This window comes from Oncorhynchus clarkii, chromosome 20 (assembly GCF_045791955.1).
Source record: "Oncorhynchus clarkii lewisi isolate Uvic-CL-2024 chromosome 20, UVic_Ocla_1.0, whole genome shotgun sequence".
Lineage (NCBI taxonomy): Eukaryota > Metazoa > Chordata > Actinopteri > Salmoniformes > Salmonidae > Oncorhynchus > Oncorhynchus clarkii.
In genome coordinates, this window is record NC_092166.1 from 48,285,840 (window position 1) to 48,293,777 (window position 7,938).

At 38.1% G+C, this 7,938-nt stretch overlaps 2 non-coding genes across 2 annotated transcripts; both read right to left on the reverse strand.

Moving 5' to 3' along the window:
• Positions 1-7,275: 7,275 nt before the first annotated feature.
• LOC139377705 (5S ribosomal RNA) lies at positions 7,276-7,394 on the reverse strand. The gene has a single exon (XR_011628197.1). It is a non-coding gene; the product is annotated as a 5S ribosomal RNA (ribosomal RNA).
• Positions 7,395-7,571: 177 nt separating this feature from the next.
• LOC139377709 (5S ribosomal RNA) lies at positions 7,572-7,690 on the reverse strand. The gene has a single exon (XR_011628201.1). It is a non-coding gene; the product is annotated as a 5S ribosomal RNA (ribosomal RNA).
• Positions 7,691-7,938: the final 248 nt, after the last annotated feature.

A 7,938-nucleotide genomic window follows, 5' to 3' on the forward strand; every position in this document is an offset into this window, starting at 1 on the left:
AGGGTCGGGCCTGGTTAGTACTTGGATGGGAGACCGCCTGGGAATACCAGGTGCTATAAGCTTTTTGTCACTGCCTTGTGGAATTTCAACTCTTTGTCCGTTTTTTCCCACAAGGCTGAAATATGTGCCCTCGCTTTGAAATAAGTAAGCAAGGTTAGTTTGTATTTCATCCAACAATCTGTGCTACAAATTATGGCTACAGTATATGCAATTTCTTACCAGCCTGAGTGAACACTTCCTGTTTGGAAAGTGAGACAGGTGGGGGTAATTAAGTCGTGAGTGAGTGTTTGTTTGCTTGAAAGTGTTTGCTGGAGAGCTTTTTTGGTTATTTTCATCGGTTTTTGAAGTATAATTTAGATTTTTGGCATTTGAACAAGTTTAAGTTTGGTTCGTTTTTTCCCCCTTTGCAGTTTTGCTGCTTGGGGGAGAGTTTTTTGGGTTAAGGTTTTTTACAATGACGGACAACATGGCAATGGCTAATGGAACGGACAAGGACAAAGAAAATGCTCAACGGGAGAAAAATAGAGATGAAGGAGAGATGAAATATGGCAAAGAATTTACGGTGGCAGTGGAGTTGATGGGAGAAGATAGGGTCACGACGATGGAATTACTACGTGCGATTAAAGAGGTGTGTGGAGAGGTGGTGGGATGTAGAGTAAAAGGAGAAAGAAAGTATGAGGTCACGATGAGAAATGGAAAAGGAAAAGAGCGCTTAATGGATGGATTTATGATTAAAGAAACAAGAATTATGGCAAGAGACATGGTTTCCAATGAACTTATAGTCTCTTTCATGAATTTGCCTGTGTATATGGAAGACAACACCGTTGCCGTACTCTACAAGGTTTGACACACTTGAAGGAGGAGAGTACTTTAGAGTTATTCATGACAAGCAGGTCAGAGTTTGTAGGCTTTGTATTCAGCCTGGTCACATTTTGAAGGACTGCCCTGAATTCAAATGTTATAAGTGTGGGAAGCAAGGGCATTATGCAAGAGAATGTGTAGGTGGAAAGGAAAGGGCATTTTGCGAAGGATGTCGCATGAGAACTGACGAGTGCAACTGTGGAGAGGTTGTGAATGAGGAGAGCAGCCAGGATCTTTTTGTGGAGACTGATGTATCACCGAGACCAGAAGAAGATGATGGAGGAGAGGACGTGGTGGAGGGTGGAGAGACGGAGAACGCAAGAAGGGAGAAGATCGAACAGAAGACGAATGAAATAGGGAGCAGTATGGACTCAGCAATAAGAAGAGGGAGCTTTCAGGAGGAGGGGGGGAGTGGGCTGGGTGGAGGAACTGGGGACTCACAGATTTTGGGGGGGACCTCGGGCTATGTGGGTGCCTCGGAAGAAGGTGAAGTGGAGGGGAGTGAGATGCTGACAATAATACAGGAAACGCAAATGGATACAGAAAGCACAACAGGCACTGGAAAGAAGAGTTTAAGTTACGTGGAAGAGATGGATTTAGAATCCATTTCAGATTCAGATGACATGGAACAGATTGACAGAAAATGGGGAGGCTACAGGAAGAGGAAAGCGGCGGCGGAGGTGAAAAAGGACAGAAAAGGAAGAAAACATGACAACAGATAGAGGTAAATGAGAAAATATTTATTATTTTTACTATTTATTGGAATGGTTAATTTTATGTCAATCAATGCAAACGGATTAAGAACAATGGAAACATTTCAAATAATTGTAAAAATGACAGGGGGAATTCAAGTGGTGTTGCTATTTTATTGAGGAAGGATGTGGTAGAGAATGTGAAACATATATATATAATGATAATAACGGGAGGATTTTAATTTTAGATTTTGAATATATGAATATGGTTTTTAGAATTATAAATATTTATGCTCCTAATACTGAAATAGAGTGCAAAGATTTATTTTTAGAATTAGGGAAATGGTGTGAGGGAAACTGTGTTGTAGTTGGGGATTTTAATATTAAAATGGATAGACTGGATATGACAAGGGGAGCTATTTTTAGAAGTGATGTATCTAGGGGGGTTTTAAAGAAGATGATGTTAGAAAAAGGAATGATTGATATGTGGAGAGAGGAAAATCCAGAAAAAAAATAGAATTTTCTAGAAGGCAGGTGGTTTTAGGGGTTTTGAAACAAACTAGGATTGATCTGGTTTTAGTAAAAGAAGGTTTAAGGAATTTTATGAAAGCTATTAAGTATGTTTTTACAACTTTTAGTGATCATGCAGGTTTAACATTTTCAGTGGGTTTAGATGAGGAAAGAACAGGGGGTGGAATATGGTGTATGAATGCAGGGTATTTAGAAGATGAGGAATATGGGAAACAACTAAAATCTTTGATAGCATGTGAAATAGATGATAAGCGGAAAGAGAATGATAAGTGTTTATGGTGGGACAAGGTTAAGGAAAAAATAAACGTTTTTAGTATAAGATATGCAAGGAAAAAGCGAGGAAGGATGAAAAGAGAAGAAAATGAGTTGAGGGCTAGATTGGATGAAGAAATGGGGAAGTGTGACAGTGAACCTAATTATAATGTAGAAACATTTTTAGATTTAAAAGCAAAATTGAGTAAATATGAAATAGATAAGTGTAAGGGTGCAATAATAAGAAGTAGGGCAAAGTATTTTTTGGAGGGGGAGAAATGTACTTCATTTTTTCTTGGTTTAGAGAAGAATAAACAGAGGAGAACATATATTAGAGAGATTGAAAATGTAAAGGGTGAAGTTGTTAATGATTATGTAGAGATATTAGAAACAGTGCAGCATTTTTATAAGGATTTATTTAAGAAAGGGGAGGTGGATGAGGGTTGTGTAAAGGAGATATTGGATAGTGTGGATGTGCAAATTAATGTAGAGGATAAACAAATGTGTGATGGGAAGATAACAGTGAATGAAGTTAAAGATGCGATTAGGGGGTTACAAGTAAATAAGAGTCCTGGTGTGGATGGAATAATTGCAGAATTTTGAACGAAATGGAAGCTAGGGATTTGACATGGAGTGGTGTGATAAATAAAGTTAGGAAGGTAGTAAATATGTGGAGGGGGAGGTCTTTGAAGTTAAAAGGGAAAGTCATTGTGATAAATTCCTTGTTGATGTCATTTTTATTTATGTAATGAATGTTTTGGATATGCCAGAATGGGTTTTATCTGAAATGAATAAGATCTTAGTTGATTTTTTATGGGACGGGAAGGGGGTGAAAATAGCTTTTAAAACTTTGATTGCAGGTTATGAGGAGGGGGGTTTGAAGTTGGTGGATTTAAGGGTAAGGAAAATAGCAATAAGAGTGAAAATGGTAAAGAAATATTTATATGGTGAATTGGATTATGGGTGGAAAAGGTTTTTTAAAGAGTATTTGAATAAGGTTGGGAGGATTGGAGATAATGGTTTATTGATGTGTGTGAAACAGGAAATGTTAGAAAATATACAGTTGTTTTATAAAGAAGTGTTTGGGGCTTGGGGGCAATTTTTACCAAATATTTCTTATGAATGTACCATTTTAGAAAATATTTTAAATCAGCCGATATTTTTAAATCCAAAGATCAAGTCTAAAGATATGACGTTGTTTTGTAAATATTTTATGAGGGCTGGGATGAGGCAGATAGGTGACATAGTATATGAGGTAATTCCTGGGTTCCTTCCGTTGCAGGCAATATATGATAATGTGGTTGAAATAGATGAAGAGATTAGTAAAACTACTGTGGAGAATATGTACAAGAAAATATTAGGATGTATTCCTGGGGAGTGGGTGATTTTAATAAATAAAGAGGTGGCTAAAAGATCTAGGGGTTTACCGGTTTTATATTATGAAAGTAATGGGGAGAAACATGACTTATCAGGTTTAAAAGTTAAAATGGCTTATAGTAAATGTATTTTAAAAGAGATAAAAGTTCCTGCATCGGAAAAAGTGCTGTCTAGGGTGTTTGCAAATATGGATGTGAAATCAATATGGAAGAATGTAAATGTAAAATATAATTCTATAGAGTGTGAAGACAATGATTTCAAATTGAAACAATAGGATTTTTACAAATGTGGTTTTGCATCAAATAAATAGGGATATTAAAAGAGAATGTGATATTTGTGGTACGGGGGTGGAACATTTTATGCACTTTTTCGTTGAATGTAGCAGGTTAAAAGATTTTAATGAGTTTTTAAAAGGGCTTTTAGTAAAACATTGGGGGGAGGAGATTTTTAATGGGGTGGAATGGAGGAGATTCTTTCTTTTTGGTATTAATGGGAAAAGTAAAGTTTTGAATTTTAATTTGGTTAATTATGTTTTAAGTCATGCTAGATATGCTGTAAGACAAAGAAGGAACATGGGTCATTATGAAGGGAAATGTGTGAGTGTGGAAGGTCTTTTTAGGAGGATTTTAGAAAATGATACAGAGATAATATATAAATACGGTGGAGGAAATTTTGAAAAACTGTTTGTGTGGGGGAGTACTTTTATTGAAATAATGTCAAATGGGAAACTTGTATTTAATTATTAATTGGAATTAGTGAATGACTGTGTTTTAAATTGGTTTTCTTCTATTACTTTTCTGATGTTGTAAAAAGAGTGAATTGTTCATCCTTAATTATTATTGACTGAATGAGGTAAATATTGTGTGATTTTTCATAATAAAAGATTTTTTTTAAAGTACGCCTGATCTCGGAAGCTAAGCAGGGTCGGGCCTGGTTAGTACTTGGATGGGAGACCGCCTGGGAATACCAGGTGCTGTAAGCTTTTTGTCACTGCCTTGTGGAATTTCAACTCTTTGTACGTTTTTTCCCACAAGGCTGAAATATAAAAATAAAATAAAAAAATAAATAAAATAAATAAAAATGTTAAACCTGCATGATCACTAAAAGTTGTAAAAACATACTTAATAGCTTTCATAAAATTCCTTAAACCTTCTTTTACTAAAACCAGATCAATCCTAGTTTGTTTCAAAACCCCTAAAACCACCTGCCTTCTAGAAAATTCTCTTTTGTCTGGATTTTCCTCTCTCCACATATCAATCATTCCTTTTTCTAACATCATCTTCTTTAAAACCCCCCTAGATACATCACTTCTAAAAATAGCTCCCCTTGTCATATCCAGTCTATCCATTTTAATATTAAAATCCCCAACTACAATACAATTCCCCTCACACCATTTCCCTAATTCTAAAAATAAATCTTTGCGCTCTATTTCAGTATTAGGAGCATAAATATTTATAATTCTAAAAACCATATTCATATATTCAAAATCTAAAATTAAAATCCTCCCGTTATTATCATTATATATATATGTTTCACATTCTCTACCACATCCTTCCTCAATAAAATTGCAACACCACTTAAATTCCCCCTACCATTGTTAACAAAAATAAAATCTCTCCATATTTTTTTAACTTCTAAAATACATACGTTGTCCCAATGTGTTTCTTGAAGACATAAAATATCAGAATTCTCCATTTTTACAATTCTTTGAAATTTTTCCATTGTTCTTAAACCGTTTGCATTGATTGACATAAAATTAACCATTCCAATAAATAGTAAAAATAATAAATATTTTCTCATTTACCTCTATCTGTTGTCATGTTTTCTTCCTTTTCTGTCCTTTTTCGCCTCCGCCGCCGCTTTCCTCTTCCTGTAGCCTCCCCATTTTCTGTCAATCTGTTCCATGTCATCTGAATCTGAAATGGATTCTAAATCCATCTCTTCCACGTAACTTAAACTCTTCTTTCCAGTGCCTGTTGTGCTTTCTGTATCCATTTGCGTTTCCTGTATTATTGTCAGCATCTCACTCCCCTCCACTTCACCTTCTTCCGAGGCACCCACATAGCCCGAGGTCCCCCCCAAAATCTGTGAGTCCCCCGTTCCTCCACCCAGCCCACTCCCCCCCTCCTCCTGAAAGCTCCCTCTTCTTATTGCTGAGTCCATACTGCTCCCTATTTCATTCGTCTTCTGTTCGATCTTCTCCCTTCTTGCGTTCTCCGTCTCTCCACCCTCCACCACGTCCTCTCCTCCATCATCTTCTTCTGGTCTCGGTGATACATCAGTCTCCACAAAAATATCCTGGCTCCTCTCCTCATTCACAACCTCTCCACAGTTGCACTCGTCAGTTCTCATGCGACATCCTTCGCAAAATGCCCTTTCCTTTCCACCTACACATTCTCTTGCATAATGCCCTTGCTTCCCACACTTATAACATTTGAATTCAGGGCAGTCCTTCAAAATGTGACCAGGCTGAATACAGAGCCTACAAACTCTGACCTGCTTGTCATGAATAACTCTAAAGTACTCTCCTCCTTCAAGTGTGTCAAACCTTGTAGAGTACGGCAATGATTTCACAGTGTCCGTAAATTTCACTTTGCAGTATCTTGTTCCATCTGCTATCTCCGTCCCTGGCCAAACTCTCCTCCTGATTTCAGAGACTGCTGATACACCCCAGCTACCTAGCTTGGCCAATATAGCGTTGTCTTCCATATACACAGGCAAATTCATGAAAGAGACTATAAGTTCATTGGAAACCATGTCTCTTGCCATAATTCTTGTTTCTTTAATCATAAATCCATCAATTAAGCGCTCTTTTCCTTTTCCATTTCTCATCGTGACCTCATACTTTCTTTCTCCTTTTACTCTACATCCCACCACCTCTCCACACACCTCTTTAATCGCACGTAGTAATTCCATCGTCGTGACCCTATCTTCTCCCATCAACTCCACTGCCACCGTAAATTCTTTGCCATATTTCATCTCTCCTTCATCTCCATTTTTCTTCCGTTGAGCATTTTCTTTGTCCTTGTCCGTTCCATTAGCCATTGCCATGTTGTCCGTCATTGTAAAAAACCTTAACCCAAAAAAACTCTCCCCCAAGCAGCAAAACTGCAAAGGGGGAAAAACGAACCAAACTTAAACTTGTTCAAATGCCAAAAATCTAAATTATACATCAAAAACCGATGAAAATAACCAAAAAAGCTCTCAAGCAAACAAACACTCACTCACTCACGACTTAATTACCGACACCTGTCTCACTTTCCAAACAGGAAGTGCTCACTCAGGCTGGTATGGCCGTAAGCGAGAAACAATCTCTTGATGCACTATGTAAAGTCAAAGTGAGCCTGATTAACAGCTGTTGCATTTTCACCATTTAGATAAGCATCTTTGTGTCACTCAAAAAGTGGAAGAAATTGCATATACTGTAGCCATAATTTGTAGCACAGATTGTTGGATGAAATACAAACTAACCTTGCTTACTTATTTCAAAGCGAGGGCACATATTTCAGCCTTGTGGGAAAAAACGGACAAAGAGTTGAAATTCCACAAGGCAGTGATAAAAAGCTTACAGCACCTGGTATTCCCAGGCGGTCTCCCATCCAAGTACTAACCAGGCCCGACCCTGCTTAGCTTCCGAGATTGGACGAGATCAGGGGTACTCAGGCCGGTGTGGCCGTAAGCGAATGGTAATCTCAAAAAGTGGAAGAAATTGCATATACTGTAGCCATAATTTGTAGCACAGATTGTTGGATGAAATACAAACTAACCTTGCTTACTTATTTCAAAGCGAGGGCACATATTTCAGCCTTGTGGGAAAAAACGGACAAAGAGTTGAAATTCCACAAGGCAGTGACAAAAAGCTAACAGCACCTGGTATTCCCAGGCGGTCTCCCATCCAAGTACTAACCAGGCCCGACCCTGCTTAGCTTCCGAGATCGGACGAGATCAGGCGTACTCAGGCAGGTGTGGTCGTAAGCGAGAAATTATCTCTTGGTGCACTATATAAAGTCATCACCGCCTGGCATGGCAACTGCTCGGTATTTGACCATAAGGCACAACAGAGGGTAGTGCATACAGCCCAGTACATCACTGGGGCCAAGCTTCCTGCAATCCAGGACCTATATAATAGGCGGTGTCAGAGGAAAGCCCATAAAATTGTTAGAGACTCCAGTCACTCAAGTCATAGACTGTTTTCTCTGCTACTGCACGTCAAGCGGTACCAGGT